Genomic DNA, 13,138 nt, shown 5'->3' on the forward strand with positions numbered 1-13,138 from the left:
AGACCGCAGATGGGTAGTAGACAAAACTCTGGAGTAACAACAAAAGTACAAATACTATTGAAGCATCAGACGGCTACGAGATATTCTGCAAACTGGCTGACATGCAGCAGAGGCCCTAGATGTCCAGGAACAGATAGTAGATAGAACTTCGGAGTAATAAAAAAGTCTGAAAACCATGGAAGGCACAGGCAGATAGGAGACTTCGAGAAGAATTTAGCCAGTTAGCAGGTTTTACTGAAAGCCGCAGTCTGTACAGTGGGTACGGAAAGTATTCAGATCCCTTTACATTTTTCACTCTTTGTTTCATTACAGCCATTTGGTAAATTAAAAAAAGTTCTTTTTTTTCCCCTCAATAATTTACACTCTGCACCCCATCTTGACTGAAAATAGCCAGAAATGTAGAAATTTTTGAAAATTTATTAAAAAAGAAAAACTAAAATATCACATGATCATAAGTATTCAGACCCTTTGCTCAGACACTCATATTTAAGTTACATGATGTCCATTTCCTTGTGATCCTCCTTGAGATGGTTCTACTCCTTCATTGGAGTCCAGCTGTGTGTAATTAAACTGATAGGACTTGATTTGAGAATCATGAGGTCAAAGGAACTGGCCAAGGAGCTCAGAGACAGAATTGTGGCAAGGCACAGATCTGGCTAAGGTTACAGAAGAATTTCCGCAGTACTTATGGTTCCTAAGAGCACAGTGACCTCCATAATCCTTAAATGGAAGAAGTTTGGGACCACCAGACGTCTTCCTAGACCTTACTGTCCAGCCAAACTGAGCAATCACTGTGGCTGAGCTTTACAGATTCAGAAGGGATGGGAGAAAGTTCCACAAAGTCATCTAGTTGCACCAGTCGAGCCTTTATGACAGCGTGGCCTGATGGAAGCCTCTCCTCAGTGCAAGACATGAAAGCCCGCATAGAGTTTGCTAAAAAAAAACACCTAAAGGACTCACAGACTATGAGAAATAAGATTCTCTGGTCTGATGAGATGAAGATAGGTCTTTTTGGTGATAATTCTAAGCGGTATGTGTGGAGAAAACCAGGCACTGCTCATCACCTGCCCAACACAATCCTAACAGTGAAACATGGTGGTGGCAGCATCATGCTATGGGGGTGTTTTTCAGCTGCAGGGACAGGATGACTGGTTGCAATTGAATGAAACATGAATGCGGCCAAGTTTAGAGATATCTTGGATGAAAACCTCTTCCAGAGTGCTCTGGACCTCAGACTTGGCCGAAGGTTTACCTTCCAACAATACTATGAACCTAAGCACATCACTAAAATAACAAAGGAGTGGCTTCAGAACAACTCTGTGACCATTCTTGACTGGCCGAGCCAGAGCCCTGACCTAAACCCAATTGAACATCTCTGGAGAGACCTGAAAATGGCTGTCCACCAACATTCACCATTCAACCTGACGGAACTGGAGAAGATCTGCAGTTGCAATTGAAGGAAACATGAATGCTGCCAAGTACAGAGATATCCTGGATGAAAACCTCTACCAGAGTGCTCTGGACCTCAGACTTGGCCGAAGGTTCACCTTCCAACAAGACCATGACCCTAAGCACACAGCTAAAATAACGAAGGAGTGGCTTCAGAACAACTCTGACCATTCTTGACTGGCCCAGCCAGAGCCCTGACCTAAACCTAATTAAGCATCTCTGGAGAGACCTGAAAATGGCTGTCCACCAACGTTCACCATCCAATCTGACGGAACTAGAGAGGATCTGCAAGGAAGAATGGTAGAGGATCCCCAAATCCAGGTGTGAAAAACTTGTTACATCATTCCTAAGAAGACTCATGGCTGTACTAGCTCAAAAGGTGCTTCTACTCAATACTGAGCAAAGGGTCTGAATACTTATGACCATGTGATATTTAATTTTTTCTTTTATAATAAACTAGCTGAAGAGCCCGGCGCTGCCCGGGCATAGTAACTAACTGTGGATAGTTATAACAAATTATTATTATCCTCCATCCCATAGTCCCATGCCCATATACCCAACATACCTATCCTCCATCCCATAGTCAAGTACCCATATACCCATCACACATCCTCCATCCCATAGTCCCATGCCCATATACCCATCATACTGTCATGATCCAGTTTGGATCTGACAGTTTAAATTCACAAAGTGAACTTTTTTCCCTTTGGCTTGGTGCCAAAGTGGTGTGATTGCCCTCGGTGGCCATTAGAATTATTACACGTGGTGTCGTTCATTCTAAGTTGCCCCGGTGATGGTGAGCGGTAGTGCACTTTAGTTTCTTTGGTTTAATGTGCACTTAATTACAAAACAGGTGTTAGGCTCTATAAAAGAGTGCCAGGTGTGTTTGATGAGTGTTGGTGATATTGTGTGTTCATTTGGCAAGTAAGCCTGGGGTGAGGAAGGAGCTGAACATGAGTCCTGCACTGCCCAGCCAGAGGGGACGAGTGGCAGCTATGTGGTCTGCAAGAAGGGTTGGCATGGCGTGGTGGAGTCACAGTTTATGGTGTTGGCAGGAAGTGCTTGCATGGCTTGGTGGAGTGGCGACTATGGAGAGAGTTGCACTCAGCATGCGGGACTTGGTTGCTGAGAGCTGGACTCAAGCATGCTTGACTTGTTGGGCAGGAGCTGAACTCATCTTTGGGACTCTGTTACTGGACTTCTGCAATTGGTGGTGGACTCTGCTCCAAGGCTGCACTATGGTGAAGGATCCAGTTATGGTGATGGATCCGGGTGGAGGAGAAGATGCTCGCAGGTGGTGGGCTCTGTTGCTAGGAGCGTACGCAACAGAGCAAAGCTAAGTGGTGTTTCCCCTGTTTTGTCATCTTTCCTCATGTGTGTTTTAGTGCAGTGGTGGGATTAGTTTCCGCACTGACCAATTCCCTAGTGAGGGTTTAGGTCAGGGCGAGCTAGGGTTTTTAGGTTCCTGTGCGTGCCCGGTGCAGAACCGGCATAGGGAACGTTAGGCGTGCAGGGACACTGGCTCAGGGGAGCTCAGGAGGTCTCCACTTCCCTATTCCCTATCGCAGGGCCCACCATTGTTAATGTTTCCCAGGTTTCCCTTATTGTTTAAATTCGCCTTACTGGAGGCGGGGTTTCCAGACTTGTATATACGTGTAATGTCTAAATTCGCCAGTTGGAGGTGGTGTATCCAGCTGCACGTGTTTATTATTTAAATTCACCCCACTGGAGGCGGTGTATCCAGGGTCACGTGTGTCATATGGGTTCGCCTTGCGGTACTCGCTGCGTCCAGACACACGTGACCGTGACCCATACATATTCGCCATTTTATAGTCGAGTGCCCGTATACCCATCACACATCCTTCATCTCATAGTCCCATGCCCATATACCCATCATACTTATCCACAATGCCATAGGCCCGTGCCCATATACCCATCATACATATCCTCCATCCCATAGTCGAGTGCCCATATAACCATCACACATCCTCCATCCCATAGTCCCATGCCCATATAACCATCACACATCCTCCATCCCATAGTCCCATGCCCATATAACCATCACACATCCTCCATCCCATAGTCCCATGCCCATATACCCATCATACATATTCGCCATCACATAGTCGAGTGCCCATATACCCATCACACATCCTTCATCTCATAGTCCCATGCCCATATACCCATCATACATATCCTCCATACCATAGTGCCGTGCCGATATACCCATCATACATATCCACGATCCCATAGGCCCGTGCCCATATACCCATCATACATATCCTCCATCCCATAGTCAACCATTATGACATCATAATGAGCAGCGGGGCTTGCAACCTATGATGACATCAGTGTCGCCACGGCAACCATTATGACATCATAATGAGGGGCGGGGCTTGATACACACACACTTTTTCCCCATTATGTAGATAGGGGCAAAATTGTTTGGTGAATTGGAACGCGCGGGGTTAAAATTTTACCTCACAACATAGCTTAGGACGCTCTCGTGGTCCAGACGTGTGACTGTGCCAAATTTTGTGGCTGTAGCTACACATACATACATATATACACTCACTTGAGCTTTATATATTAGATTAGCAAAAATTTCTACATTTCTGTGTTTTCAGTCAGGATGGGGTGCAGAGTCTACATTAATAAGAATAAAATGAACTTTTTTGAATTTACCAAATGGCTGCAATGAAGCAAAGAGTGAACATTTTGAAGGGGTCTGAATACTTTCCGTACCCACTGTAATTCAGAGACTGGAATCCACAGGCATCTTGTAGACCGGACAGGAACTGTGCGCAGACAATCTAAAAGTCATATTGGAAAGTCTTAATACCAAAACACAGGTGTGTGTCTTGGAAGGACTTATATAGGCCTAGGAAATAAACACATGGGTGCCCGCCGGACTACTTGCAAAGATGTGGAGCACAAGAAAGTGTAGCAGACCTTGGTGAGGGAAGCAAAGCATGGATTCGAGACAGGTGTGTAACAATTAACTAGGTGATATAGGACCCCAGAATGCTTACAAGCTCTCTAATTCCTATTTCTACCGGAGATTTAACTCCCAGGTAGAATTCTACACAAACATCTGGAGGGCTTGCCCTTTCATTACAAATATTGGTCTCAAGTTAAAGAAAAAAAGCTTTCACAGAAGATACAAATTTGACCTTAACCTTTATTTTTTTGGATATGATCACAATGCCAAAACTATCCAAAGCATACAAAATGTAATATTATATCACATTTCATCGCAGCAAACAAATCATTGATTTTATTCCACTGGCTGCAGAATAAGCTTTCTGGTCATCTTGATTGGGCTAGCAAAGTTAACCAGATCTGCAGCTTCAAAAAGGTTTTGAGCTGGCCAAGAAGGAGCCATGACTCATGGAAATCATGACTCCTTTCATCAATCACCAGTCAAAATGAATAACTCTGATTACTACTGATCCTTACAAGTTGTCTAGGCTCCTTTTCCAATTAACTATGATTTCTGAATACTAGAATTTTAAGGTAATCAGTATCCCAATTTCATAGCTGCAGCCTTTAAATATGAGTACTTTCCCCACAAGACCTGTTGGCTGGGAAATTCTGCACTATAGTCTCACTTCCCATGCCATACAGGAGCAATGTGAGCCTATTTCTATGTCTCCATCTCCGCTCCATCATTCTAGTAACCATTACTAGGTAGACATCAGAATCAGGACCACCTCCGCGACAGAACACTGAAGTGGAAAAAGACCCAAATCCTCAAAGTGCCACCATTTGTGTTGATCTTAAGGCATACGCCTGCCATTTTCTTCCCGGAAGAAGACGCCAATGGACAGTCGGAGGGTCCCGGGACACCAGAGCTACCGGGGGGAGGGCTCAGGGGACCCCATTTCTCTGTCTTCTGGTATGCTAGATCAAATCAGAGTAGAGAGAAATAAATTGGAAATCTGACATTTTTTTTTTGCGGTTGCCGTTATTTGATGAATAACGGCGATCACAACACTGGGGACGGTAAAAACAGACCCCAGAGATTTTTCCAAGCTGGGGGGGGGGCGCTATACCCTTATTTATCAGTGCCATTAAAAAGCGATGCTGAGGAATATGTACCCTTGACAGCCACCTTTAAAAGGCGTATCGGCAGTCATTAAGGGGTTAAATTCTGTGCATATGCCCGAATTCCCTTTTACGGGAAGTTTGAACGTAAGACCCGACGGGACCAACGAAACATGGCGAAGAGCACAGTGTAAAAGGGCTTTAACTTGGGATACTATTTCTTTCAAGGAAAGCAACCATGATATTTAAATGAAATAAACATCAGAGTGCTGTGACAGAGTTCCACAGTCTCTCTCCTGTTACAGTAAATAATCATCATCTATGATGAGAGATCTAGATGTAGTAGATGTCCTTTTGTCATGCTTACAGCCCTAGACAGATATGAGGATTCCTAGAAAAATTTCCATACTGTACATTTACGGTATGTACATGGGAATTTGATTCTCTAAGACTACAGGCCACATTGTATCAGAATATTTCTACAAGTGCTCCTGCGCAGGTGTATTTTATCTGCCTTGTTGAGAGCAGAGCAAAGTACTGCAGTGCGCAGGCGCCGGGAAAGGTCAGAGAGGCCCAGCGCCTGCGCACTGCAGTACATTGCTCTGCCCTCAACAAGGCAGATAAAGTACACCTGCGCAGGACCGCGACAGAAGCAAGGAGGAGGAGTCATCGCTAGAAGATGGGAGGCGCCAGACCCGGACTGCGACACCCATCGGACCGGACCCCCGGGTGAGTATAATATAACTTGTTTTTCTTATCTTTCAGGTTACATCGGGGGCTTATCTACAGAATGCTGTAGATAAGCCCCTGATGGCGGTGCTGGCAGCTTCTATGCGAAAAAAATAGGTGACAGATTCCCTTTAATATTAATAAATTAATATTGAGTAGAATTAATTTCAAGCTATTGATTTGGCCCTCCACAACAGTCATGGTCTCTCATGTGGCCCCTAGGGAAAATTAATTGCCCACCCCTGCTATATGGGGTTAAGGTCAGGTGAATTTGCTGCCAATCAAGCACAGTGATACTGTTGTTTGTAAAACAGGTATTGGTACTTTTGGCAGTGTGGACAGGCGCCAAGTCCTGCTGGAGAAGGAAATTTCCATCTCCAAAAAACTTATCAGCAGAGGGAAGCATGAAGTGCTCTAAAATGTCCTGGTAGATGGCTGCGCTGACTTTGGTCTTGATAAAGCACAGTGGATCTACACCAGCAGATGACATGGCTCCCCAAACCATCACTGATTGTGGAAACTTCACACTAGACCTCCAGCAGCTTGGATTGTGGCCTCTCCACTCTTCCTCCAGACTCTGGGACCTTAATTTCCAAATGAAATGCAAAATTCACTTTCACCTGAAAACAACATTTTGGACCACTGACAACAGTCCAGTTCTTTTTCTCCTTGACCCAGGTAAGATGCTTCTGGCGTTGTCTATTGGTCATGAGTGGCTTGACACAAGGAATGTGTAGCCCATGTCCTGGATACGTCTGTGTGTGGTGTGAAGCAATGACTCCAGCAGCAGTCCACTCCTTGTGAATCTCCCCCAGATTTTTGAATGGCCTGTTCTTAACAGTCCTTCAAGGCTGCAGTTATCCCGGTTGCTTGTGCACCTTTTTCTACCACAATTTTTCCTTCCAGTCAAATGTCCATAAATATGCTTGGATACAGCACTCTGTGGACAGACAGCTTCATTAGCAATGACCTTTTGTGTCTTCCCCTCCTTGTGGAGTGTGTCAGTGACTGCCTTCTGGACATCTGTCAGGTCAGCAGTCATCCCCATGATTGGGGAGCTACTGAAACAGACTGAGGAACCTTTTTAAAATCTTAGGAAGCCTTTGCAGGTGTTTTTTGCTAATTATCCTAATTTACAGAGATAATGACTTTTGGGTTTTCATTGGCTGTAAGCCAAAATCATCAACATTACCAGAAATAAACACGTGAAATAGATCACTCTGTGTGTAATGACTCTATATAATACAGTTAGGTCCATATATATTTGGACAGAGACAACATTTTTCTAATTTTGGTTCTAGACATTACCACAATGAATTTTAAACAAAACAATTCAGATGCAGTTGAAGTTCAGACTTTCAGATTTCATTTGAGGGTATCCACATTAACATTGGATGAAGGGTGTAGGAGTTTCAGCGCCTTAACATATGCCACCCTGTTTTTAAAGGGACCAAAAGTAATTGGACAATTGACTCCAAGGCTATTTCATGGACAGGTGTTGGCAATCCCTTCGTTATGTCATTCTCAAGCAGATAAAAGGCCTGGAGTTGATTTGAGGTGTGGTGCTTGCATTTGGAAGGTTTTGCTGTGAAGGAAACAAGCGGTCAAAGAAGCTCCATGCAGGTGAAACAAGCCATCCTTAAGCTGCAAAAACAGAAAAAACCCATCCGAGAAATTGCTGCAACATTAGGAGTGGCAAAATCTACAGTTTGGTACATCCTGAGAAAGAAAGAAAATGCACTGGTGAACTCATCAATGCAAAAGACCTGGGCGCCCACGGAAGACAACAGTGGTGGATGATCGCAGAATAGTCTCCATGGTGAAGAGAAACCCCTTCACAACAGCCAACCAAGTGACCAAGACTCTCCAGGAGGTAGGCGTATCAATATCAAAATCTACCATAAAGAGAAGACTGCATGAAAGTAAGTACAGAGGGTTCATGGCACGGTGCAAGCCACTCATAAGCATCAGGAATCAAAAGGCTAGACTGGACTTTGCTAAAAAAACATCTAAAAAACCCAGCACAGTTCTCGAAGAACATTCTTTGGACAGATGAATCCAAGATCAACCTCTACCAGAATGATGGAAAGAGAAAAGTATGGCGAAGGCGAGGTACAGCTCATGATCCAAAGCATACCACATCATCTGTAAAACACGGCGGAGGCAGTGTGATGGCTTGGGCATGCATGGCTGCCAGTGGCACTGGGTCACTAGTGTTTATTGATGATGTGACACAGGACAGAAGCAGCCGAATGAATTCTGAGGTATTCAGAGCCATACTGTGTGCTCAGATCCAGTCAAATGCCGCCAAACTGATTGGTCGTCGTTTCATACTACAGATGGACAATGACCCAAAACATAAAGCCAAAGCAACCCAGGAGTTTATTAAAGCAAAGAAGTGGAATATTCTTGAATGGCCGAGTCAGTCACCTGATCTCAACCCAATTGAGCATGCATTTCACTTGTTAAAGACTAAACTTCAGACAGAAAGGCCCACAAACAAACAGCAACTGAAAACCACCGCAGTGAAGGCCTGGCAGAGCATCAAAAAGGAGGAAACACAGCATCTGGTGATGTCCATGAGTTCAAGACTTCAGGCAGTCATTGCCAACAAAGGGTTTTCAACCAAGTACTAGAAATGAACATTTTATTTACAATTATTTAATCTGTCCAATTACTTTTGGTCCCTTTAAAAACAGGGTGGCACATGTTAAGGAGCTGAAACTCCTAAACCCTTCAGTCAATTTTAATGTGGATACCCTCAAATGAAAGCTGAAAGTCTGAACTTCAACTGCATCTGAATTGTTTTGTTTAAAATACATTGTTGTAATGTCTAGAACCAAAATTAAAAAAATGTTGCCTCAGTCCAAATATATATGGACCTAGCTGTATATAAGTTTCACTTTTTGTATTGAAGAACTGAAATAAATTAACTTTTTGATGCCATTCTAATTTAGTGAGAAGCACATGTATGTAGTCTCTAAGACTACAGGCCATGTTATTTCAGTATATCCCTATGTATTCTAAACAGAAGTATTACTAATTCAGAAAGCTGTATTATAACAGTGCCGATAAGATGTGTATCTATATTACCGCCAGTCTAGTCTTGTATAACTTTGTCTCTATTTATATTGGCTTTATTGTGATTCATTACCTTATTATGTTTTCCACTAAAAAGCAGAACCGATAGCCGTAGCAGAAAGGAAAGGTTTACAAAGTTTATCCTTTTATCGTCTTGTCCATCTGGTCCCTCTAGTCTCGTTTTTAGTTACATAAATCAGGAGGGAGCACAGAGCTGTGCCATTCTAATGTGAACTCAACTAGGCCTCAGGCTCATTTTAAAACGAAGTCATGCATGCATCAAAAACTAAATTAAGTGAAGCTGACAACACTGTACGAGACAAAGGCGCCATTCTGCAGCTGTCCGTCATTTCATTCTCTTTGTCGCAGAGTTAGACAAACCGTTTCTGCAATGGCGTTCCAACAAATTACTGAAATGTAGAAAAATGACAACTTTCATGTTTATACATTCTCATTGAAAGTAGAAAAGTGGCAAAAAGTTATACTGAAATGAGAAATAATCTATCAAACATTCTCAGTACATCAGAAAGTCATCGTCTGACATCCAGCCAACACTGTCTGGGTGGAAACTTTCCTCCTTTTTTGACACTTGTGGGAACCTTTAGTAACTCGAGGGTCATATAGGAGAGTGGTCATGCTCTTCCATGTCATAATTTTCTCTGTTATGAGATGTTTCGGTGTCTCCTTTATGTAAAATAATCAGCCATGTTGGTGATCACAAATGATGGACATGTTGGCAAGAGCATCCATTCTTATTGTATTTCCTCTTAAAGTAGCAAAAAGTTCAATTCTTTAACATAAAGTTTTCCTGCTATGTGATTGGTGCCCGTTCTTCACTGCTTTGGGCATGTCAGGAGTTAATAGTTCACAAAAGTGGAGAAATGCTATGATATGTCTATGGCACAAAGTGTGAATGGCGGTGGAGGATATGCGACTGGAAGAATAAGAGTTGCCAGGAGTGATTAGTCAGGCCTAGTGGTGGATATCTGAACGGATGTAACAACCCTGCTGGCATCACTGCATGGCCTCCCATCTCCCTCACACCAACTTACTCACTGCTCCAGGTCATGCTGTAATTTCTCTCTGCCGCCAGCTCCTTGCCTTGTCTCCTGTCTGCTGGGTTCATGTTTCCTAACTCTGTGTATAGGAGGGAGGCACCTGAACTCTCAGCTTCTTATGGAGTCAGGGTGCACCTGGCTAATGTGTCCCTGACCAATTACCTAGAGCCCTCTACTATTTAGGGCTGCCCCACCCACTGGAACATTGCCTGAGAAATGTCTAAACTCAGTGTTTTGCTGCTGAGTAAGCCAGGCCCTGTTCTGTGTTTCTCCTTCTCTGGAGGCTACACTCCTAGCTTTGTCTTGTGCCTGTCTGCCTGCCCTCCAGGAGGCTGAATATCCTGTTCTCTGTGCTGTAGCTCCTGACCTTGTCTTGCTTAGTACCTCCGTCCGCCTTCCAGGAGGCAGTATATCCTGGTCCTTGAGTCTTTGTCCCTGTACTTTGTCTGTACTCTGTCCCACCCCTGCCTCCTTGTCTTCGGCTTCTTTCCCTGCTGTGTCTTTCCCTGTGTCCTCCCTGTCTGTGCTCTGCACCCTTGCAGCTCCGCCTACTCTGCACCCTTGCAGCTCCGCCTGCTCTGCACCCTTGCTGCTCCGCCTGCTCTACACCCTTGCGGCTCCGCCTGTGCTGCACTCCTGCGGCTCCGCCTACTCATCACTCCTGCGGCTCCGCCTACTCCGCACTCCTGCCTGTATTCATACCTCCCGTGTGAACAGGTCCAAACCAGTCCCATCATATTCCACTCCCTCCTATCAGTACCCGTACTTGCACCTCCTGTGTGAACAGGACCCTACCTGTTCCTCCATATTTCATTCCTTCCGGCCAGTACCCATTCCTGCTGTGTGAACAGGTCCCTACCTGTTCATACACCACACCTGACTGCCCTGTGTCTCAAGCCATGCCTGCCTGCCCTGTGTCTCGTCCGTGCCAGCCTGCCCTGTGTCTCGTCCATGCCAGCCTGCCCTGTGTCTCGTCCGTGCCAGCCTGCCCTGTCTCGCCCGTGCCAGCCTGCCCTGTGTCTCGTCCGTGCCAGCCTGCCCTGTGTCTCGTCCGTGCCAGCCTGCCCTGTGTCTCCAAGCCGTGACTGCTTGCCGTGTCTCAGCTGTGCCTGTTTGCCCTGTGTCTCAGCCGTGCCTGCCTGGGTACCAGCCGTGCCTACCTGCCTGCCTGGCTGTAGCACCTGTCCAAGTGACTTGTCCCCGAGTGGGATCAGCAGCCACAGCCAGACACCACCCTCGAGTGGCACCCGGCAGCTACCTGCCGCACAAGCCTGACCTCACCATCAGAGGCTCCAGCGAAGACCGAGGTAGCTTTCGCAGTCACGCCCCTTCCAGGGTAGTCTGGTTTGTGGCACAGTGGAGCCACAATCCCCGGCTCGCGCCAATCAGCCAAGGCGCGAGCGTGACAACGGAAAGTGCTTTGTTCTGTGACATCCAGTAAAACTGAACTTTCCTTGGCCATTACCGGTACCATGAGCAATGAAGAAAGAACCACAGTGGAGCCACAGTGAATAAGGTCACCTTGGAGCTGCCAAAGCAGACCAAAGGGCCAAGGACAGGCAGGTGCAAAGGAGTAGCACAAAGCAGCGAGTAAACTAGAGGAGAACAACCACGGGAGCAGGTCAGGGAACCAGGAGAGTCTGATTTGCAAGAAATTGGCCAGTCTTTATGTGGAAAACTGGCCATACGCTTAGATAGCTGTCAGATGAATGTTGGTTCAACTGATCGTTCAGCCGGCAGCTGTCTCGCCCGACTCTCCATACACAGGAGCTCTCACTTTGCTGAGCGCTCCTTTGTTGTCTGAGAGAATTGCTGCCAGACCTCTCTAGTGGTGGCTTATCTCAAAAGGTTCAGCAACCCGAAATCAGACATGCCTGGTCCTTATCTTCCAAACATCATTTATGGAGGCCCCCATACACATTAGACTGTCAGTCGGATCCGTCAATATCATCGGATCTCGCTGATGTTTGTGTAATGTGTATGGGGGCTTAAAAGTACTCTTGAAACTGTGTAATATGGGTTCTCTAATTTTTATGTTCCTTCCCTGTTTTCCCTTCCCATCTTCCCTATTCTAAAATTCTTTAAAATAAAAAAAAACGATTTGAAACAAAAGTACTCTTAGCCTGATCAACATCAATGAAATTAAAAGCTAGCGAGGCAATAGACTATACACTCTGTAGTTAAGCAAAAAATCTTTAATTTCAGAGAAAATTGTGGTCATTAATCACTTTATCCATGTCGTATGTTAATATAAAGTCCAACTGATCAGATGTCAATCACATTGCAACATTACATAAAAGAAAACTATAAATATGGCATTTCATAGTTTTATAGTTTTTAAGGTTGAAAGTAGAAAAGAGTCCATCAGTTTCAACCTATAGCCTAACATGTTGATACAGAGGTTGCTAAAATAAAACATGAGGCAAGTGCTAATTGCCAATTAGGGTAAAAATCCCTTCCCGTCTCTGCATATAACAATCAGACTAGACCCCTGGATTAATGTCCTATCACATAATCTAATGTCCATACCATATAATATTACATTTTTCAAGAAAAGCATCCAGGCCTCCTTGTATTAATGAATTACAACATTATGTGGCAGAAAGTTCCATAGTCTCACTGGTCAAACAGTAAACAATCCATAGTCTCACTGCTTGTACAGTAAAGAATCGTCATCTGTGATGACGATTAAACTTTCTTTCCTCTAGAAGTAGAGGATTCCCATTTGTTAAAATATATATGAGGAGCTTAAGCATGTATTTAAATTATTAGGA

At 44.7% G+C, this 13,138-nt stretch overlaps 1 protein-coding gene and 1 long non-coding RNA gene across 4 annotated transcripts in view; one reads left to right on the forward strand and one right to left on the reverse strand.

Annotated features, from left to right (window-relative positions):
• LOC141092369 (uncharacterized) overlaps positions 1 to 13,138 on the forward strand; it is a 198,384-nt gene that overhangs the window by 106,924 nt on the left and 78,322 nt on the right. The gene's annotated exons all lie outside the window — the stretch shown is intronic.
• The window catches only part of LTBP3 (latent transforming growth factor beta binding protein 3), a 103,770-nt gene that overhangs the window by 83,215 nt on the left and 7,417 nt on the right, over positions 1 to 13,138 (reverse strand). The window lies entirely within an intron of this gene.

Source organism: Dendrobates tinctorius, unplaced genomic scaffold (assembly GCF_039654945.1).
Source record: "Dendrobates tinctorius isolate UK_male_01 unplaced genomic scaffold, ASM3965494v1 ptg000059l, whole genome shotgun sequence".
NCBI classification, from domain to species: domain Eukaryota; kingdom Metazoa; phylum Chordata; class Amphibia; order Anura; family Dendrobatidae; genus Dendrobates; species Dendrobates tinctorius.